The sequence below is a fragment of the Hemiscyllium ocellatum genome, chromosome 23 (genome assembly GCF_020745735.1).
Source record: "Hemiscyllium ocellatum isolate sHemOce1 chromosome 23, sHemOce1.pat.X.cur, whole genome shotgun sequence".
Lineage (NCBI taxonomy): Eukaryota > Metazoa > Chordata > Chondrichthyes > Orectolobiformes > Hemiscylliidae > Hemiscyllium > Hemiscyllium ocellatum.
The window spans coordinates 22,270,748-22,277,164 of record NC_083423.1 but is presented as its reverse complement, the minus strand read 5'-3'; the positions used below and the strand labels follow the sequence as shown (position 1 = coordinate 22,277,164).

The window sequence follows — 6,417 nt, the reverse complement described above, 5'->3', positions numbered from 1 at the left end:
TGGGATGTACTTGAAATGTGTTCCAGAATGGAGAGAATGCAGTCCTCTGAGAACCTACATCTGCAGAATGTCAGCATTTGTCATGATTACAGTCAGGAACCATGTATGTGCCCATATGTATATTTTGGACAGTGAATACTCTGCCAGTTTTATTTTGTACCCCTGTCTGCTTTTATAATTACTATCCCTCTTGTCTAACACATTTCCAAACGATGTCCATAGTGATGGTTTCGAGCATTTTATCAGCAAGCTACTAGGTGATGAAATCTTTTAGCCAGATCAGAGATGGGAAGTCAGGAGAGACAGCAAGTGCACAGGACCAAGATTTGACAGATGAAGGTTGTGTTGTAAATTGGGAGAAACCATTTCCTCTAATGGAAAATCAGTGACAAAATGATCAATTCAAAATTGTCATGGAGAGCCGACAGGGATGGGGAATGTTCTATGCAGAGGGATCAATGTTTTCCCACAGGGAAATGAGTGAAGCAGAGATTGGTCTTTTAGGAGAAATGAATAATTGAAACAGAGAGAGAGTGCAGACCTTGAGTAGTTTTGGACTGTTCCAGAGCCTGTGTCAATGTGACGTTCTGAAATGTGGTATGTGTATCAATGTCTAACCTTTGCTTTGTCTATTATAGCACAATTGTGAAAGCATTCCATTACTGTGTTGGTCAGAGCATTGAGTATAGGAGTTGGGAGGTCATGTTGTGGCTGTACAGGATGTATATTAGGTCACTTTTGGAATATTGATGCAGTTCTGGTCTCCTTCCTATTGGAAGGATTTTGTGAAACTTGAAAGGATTCAGAAAAGATTGACAAGGATGTTACCAGGGTTAGAGGATTTGAGCAATAGGGTGGGTCTGAATAGATTGGGGCTGTTTTCCCTGGAGCATTGGAGGCTGAGGGGTGATCTTATAGAGGTTTATAAAATCATGAGGGGCATGCATAAGATAAATAGACAGTGTTTTCCCTGCGGCGGGGGAGTCAGGAACTAGAGGGCCTAGGTTTAGGGTGAGATATAAAAGGGACTGAAGGGGCAACGTTTCCATGCAGAAAGTGGTATGTGTATGGAATGAACTACCAGAGGAAGTGGAGGGGGCTGGTACAATTACAGCATTTAAAAGACACCTGGATGGGTATATGAATAGGAGGATAGGAAGGGATGTGGGCTGGGTGCTGGAAAGTGAGACTAGATTGGATTGGGATATCTGGTCGGCATGGACAAGTTGGACTGAAGGGTCTGCTTCCGTGCTATACATCTCTATGACTCTATGAATATGACTAAGATAGTCAGATGATGTCAAACCGCGGTGCCTTTTCTCATGGCCAGTTTTTTTGCCATATTCTGTGATTTAAATGTCCAGTATTACAGACAGCAACTTTAACGATCCCTGAGCAGTAAGTATGTAAGACGTGTGCGGTTAGAATGCTAGGTGGGTATTGTACCATGCCACAAGGTAAAGAGGATACCAGATAAGTGTTGAGTGTTGATCAGCATGGGCAGAGTGGTGATTTTGTCAGGCCTATGGGGTGAGGGGAATTAAGGCTCTTGGGAATCAAGGGGGTGTTGGGTCTCAGGAAGGCATCAGGTATGGGTGTGTAGGGGTTAAGGATCTGGGTGGGGTTCACTTAGCAATATGTCGTATGTTTTGAGATCTGTTTAATAGCTATTGAAGAGTCAGTCTAGGTATTTAATAGTCTAATCTTTCCTGGTTACTTAACTGCAACTGAACCCTCCAGATTGTCCAATTTAAATGATTACTTTTGGAGAATTCCAGGAAGGTGCCCATTGAAATCTTCAATTTTTTTGGACAGTTCCCTCAAGAGTTTGCTGTGTGAGGAATTCCCCAGGCTCCCAGTCTACAATTCCCATCCACGCTGCAGAAATGACTGACTAGCCATCCAGAAATCCGGATTGTGCACCAACTTCATTTGTGTTTTTTTTTGTCTGGGGAAAATTTGAGAAGAATGGCCTTCTTTCCTGAATGAGAAACGATCAATTTGAGACATACAAGTTGATTGGAGAACTTGTCCTGTGAAATGCTGAGGGGCTGACTGAAGAATCTAGAATCTGGAAGCCACAGAAAGGACGAAGATGATGAGAAATTTCTTCGCTCATTGAATTATAACTCTCGATTCTGGGGGGGGGGGGCTTTGAATGTTCAATGGATGTGTAAACTCAGAACTGTGAACATTAGATTTTGTGCACTCTGGGAATTAGGGAATACGAGTTGGATCACAGTCGGAAGGTGGAAAGTAGGTGTACGTGATCTTATTGAATAGCAGAATAGGCATAAGGGACCATATGACATTTTGTTTTATTTCTTGCATTTTTCTGCAGAACATTCCTGTTTGATATTAATTCTCAAGGTATTGATGTAATGAGAATGTCCAGAATTTATTCCCTGTTCATAGATGCCACTTGAGAAGATGTTGGAACTTCTTCTAGAGCCATTGCAGTCTAAGAATCGTGGGCCTGGGTCTGGAAAATGAGAGAAAAAAAATCTGTAATAAGAAATGCTTGACTACCACCCCCTTTGTTTGGGGTCCACACAAATTCTTTGTAAAAAGGCATTCTTGTTAACAAACAGAAGAGATTAAAGGGTTTGCCGAAGGAGCATTGATTTCTGCAGGAACTGCAGTGCTGGAGGAATCTACATACGGAAGGTCACAGCTCTTGGGAGCGGGCAGAGTGAGCTGGGCTGGGCACTTAATTCAGCAGGACATCAGATGTCAGCTGCTCAGCAGCAGGTTGGAAATTGGTCATAAACTGGCACTGGCTTAAGAGCAGATTGTGATTCTGAACAGCAAGTGGCAGGAAGTATTATTAATATTACAGGACTGTTACACTGCAAAAGGAAGCCTATCAACTCACCTTGTTTGTGCTGATCACTAAATAACATCATACTTAATGGCATTCTTCTGCTTTCTCTCCATTATTTTGCACATTTTTCCTTTATAAGTAACAGTTTTAACTTGCTTGTGAATGCCTCAATTGAACCAACCACCACCACCACCACACTGTCAGGCCATCCATTGCAAATCCTAACCACTCATTTCATGAGAAGGTTCTCCTCATGTCAGTCTTACACATTACTTTTAATCCGTGCCTTCTAGACTCAGAGTCATAGAGATGTACAGCACGGAAACAGACCCTTCAGTCCAACTCATCCATGCTGACCAGATATCCCAACCCAATCTAGTCCCACCTGCCAGCACCTGGCCCATATCCCTGCAAGCCCTTCCTATTCATATACCCATCCAAATGCCTTTTAAATGTTGCAATTGTACTAGTCACCACCACCACTAGCAGCTCATTCCATACACGTACCACCCTCTGAGTGAAAAAGTTGCCCCTTAGGTCTCTTTTATATCTTTCTCCTCTGACCCTAAACCTATGCCCTCTAGTTCTGGATTCTCCACCCCAGGGATAAGACTTTGTATATTTATCCTATCCATGCCCCTCATAATTTTATGAACCTCTACAAGGTCACCCCTTAACCTCCGAAAATGCAGAGAAAACAGCCCCAGTCTATTCAGCCCCACCCTACTGCTCAAATCCTCCAATCCTGGCAGCATCCTTGTAAATCTTTTCTAAACTCTTTCAGGTTTCACAAATCCTTCCAACTGGAAGGAGACCACAATTGCACGCAATATTCCCAACCTAATTCTCAATCCTTTCAAGAGTGGGAACATTTTTTCCCTATTTACTCTGTCTAGACCTCTCATGATGTTGAATAAGATCTCTCAACCTTTTATTCTCCTAGAAAAACAGTCCCACTTCTCTGTAATTCTAACTATACATCCCTGAAATCATTCTGCACACTCTCCAATGAATTCACATCTTTTCTCAAGTACAATGGTGAGAACTGGACGCAGATCAGTCTGAACTAGTGTCTTCAACAATTTCATCATAACCTCCCTGCTGTTTTACTCTGTTGCCCTATCAATAAAGTCTAGGACACAGTATGTTTCTAATGACTAGTGACTTTAATCACCCAGGTGTCTCTATTTCTGTACTTAATTTAGAGTTGTATCCTTTGTTTTATATTGTCTCTCCATATTCTTTGGTAGAAAGAATACCACCTCACACCTCTATATATTAAACTCCACCTGCCACCTATCCATTCAGTCCTCCACCTTGTCTATACTGTCAAGAATTCAATCCTACACTCCTCACAGGTAATAACACTTTCAAGTTATTGTTAGCACGTTCACATGTCATGCATACCCCTATCACAGAATTTTTCACCAGGTTAAAAAGGGAAGGTGGGAGGTGGCCACACTATGTACACTCATAGGGGACAGGAAGGAAGCTGGAATACACAGGGAAAGTCAATGGTCAGGCTTTTGATAGCAGGCAGTTCCAGAGTGCTGGATGCGGGAGCTATTGGTGACAGGGATAACACTAGGGTGAATGATAGTCGATCAAGTACAATGGGGATAAAATTGATGACCAGAAACGGCAATGGAGTGACACCGTACAAAGTGTTGAGAGTGTGGTGCTGGAAAAACACAGCAGGTCAGGCAGCATCTGAGGAGCAGGAGAATCGGCACTTCGGGCATAAGTCCTTCATCAGGAATGACAGCACAGTCGACAGTGCCTTGACATCCTAATTGAATACTGATTCCAGCCCAAATTAAATTCCTTCCATATCTCTTGATCTCCTTATGTGCTGTTGCTGTGTCAATGCTAGTAGATTCAGGAATGTCAGGTCCCTCACAAACAACTAGATTGACACTGCTGGATGGCAAGGAATGGATGACTGTTTAGGTGCCATTTCAACCTCACAAGGTAACAGGGGAGCCAGTGACTTCCTATCTGACCACAGTGCCTAAATGGCTTGGGCCTTTACCTCTGCGTAGCTCGTTGGTTAGCCACATGTGACAGCATGCAGCTAACTGCTTAGCCTCCAACCAGAAATGTGGCATACTTCTATTCTTATTGTCAAGACCTTCGATCCGAGGAACAAATAGACACATTCAAAACCCAATGTACGTTCACAAATGGGATTTGGTGCAGATTAGGACATGGGCTACAGAGCTTTGGATAAACTGTGGTTTAGAGAGGATTAAGGATGCACAAAACACCTGAATAATTAAGGGTGAATGAGCATTTGTGGATGAGGGTGTTAGTGATAGTTGGGTAGAATTGGTCAGAAGTGAGTGATCAAGGTTAGTGGGCTTTGAGATTGAGTGGACAGTGTCAGCGATTCAGTCTACGTATAAATAGGACCCTAAGATTCAGAGTTCAAGAAAGGATCTATGGTGTGGACTGAAGAATAGGGTTTATTAACTAGACAGATGCAAATTCTACATTTTTCATTGAGTAGCAGCCATGTAGATGAGGAAAAGGGGGGAAAGGCAGATATTTAGAGGACATTGGAGATGACAAAGCAAAAAATCAATTGATGGGGGTGAGGTACCAGGGATAGTGAATCAAGTCATTAGTTCAGCTGCCTGTGATCAAGAGTCTAACTACTGGGGGAAATCCCACTAACCTGGGCAATGCAGGACAATGCTGTGGTTATCTATCTTGAAAGTAGCAAAGAGGTCAGGGAGGATTAGAGCACCAAGTTTGCTTGTGCTTTTGATAGGAGCCATTAGTGGTGTGGGAGGGTACCTGCCATTTTTCCCATATTGGTCAGCATGTGGGTGATCCTAACCTGATCCCCAGTTATAACCCCTACATTCCTGCTACTTAGGGACTGATAAAATTATGGATTTTTAGGGAAAGGATTCCTGACAACTGTATACTGCCACTTTATCTCAGGTTGGTTCGAAAAGAGCCCTGTGCTATTTTAAGAGCTAACATACTGGGCACTATTTCACAGCTTGTTTCACATCTCTTCTTTGTTACATATGAGCTTTGTTGTATCTGCTTCTAGGAGAAGGCAGCACACAACTGAATGCATTGTTGGTGACTAGTGCTCACTGAAACTAAGGAAACCTGGCACTTTATTGGGAGAGGGCTAATCATTATGAGCATGGAATTATTAGAGATGTTCAGAAGCCAAGCCATGAAGCTCAAAATACACAGCTAGAAAAATTTGTGTGTTACTTGGTATTTCAGACATTTATTGACCAACACTAAATAAGGTGCAATAAATTGACAGTAAAGAGCCATTATAATTGGTAAGAAATGTTGATACAGAAGAATTCACAGCCATATTATATCACATCAGTGCCCTTATGTCTGCAATGTTCCAGGTTAGCTCAATAATCAACCTCTGAGTGATGATGGAACAGCTAAAGTGTTCTGGACAGGCCGCACAGGGGGAACCGGAGTGACCAACCAAATAGAGCTGGCAAAGTCAGGTAAAGACCAAAAGCTTGGAGAGAGAGAGAGAGAAAGAAGGATAAAAACAGAGAAAGTGGGAAAGAAAAAGAAAGAAGAAAAATGAAGAACAAAAATAG

General features: G+C 42.4%; 1 protein-coding gene across 3 annotated transcripts in view; it reads right to left on the bottom strand.

Annotated features, from left to right (window-relative positions):
* Positions 1-2,356: 2,356 nt before the first annotated feature.
* tymp (thymidine phosphorylase) overlaps positions 2,357-6,417 on the bottom strand; it is an 88,078-nt gene continuing 84,017 nt past the window's right edge. For all 3 annotated transcript variants that reach the window (XM_060843133.1, XM_060843132.1, XM_060843134.1), the window contains one exon: positions 2,357-2,482. The gene's annotated coding sequence lies outside the window, so the exon portion shown is untranslated. The remainder of the gene's footprint in view (positions 2,483-6,417) is intronic.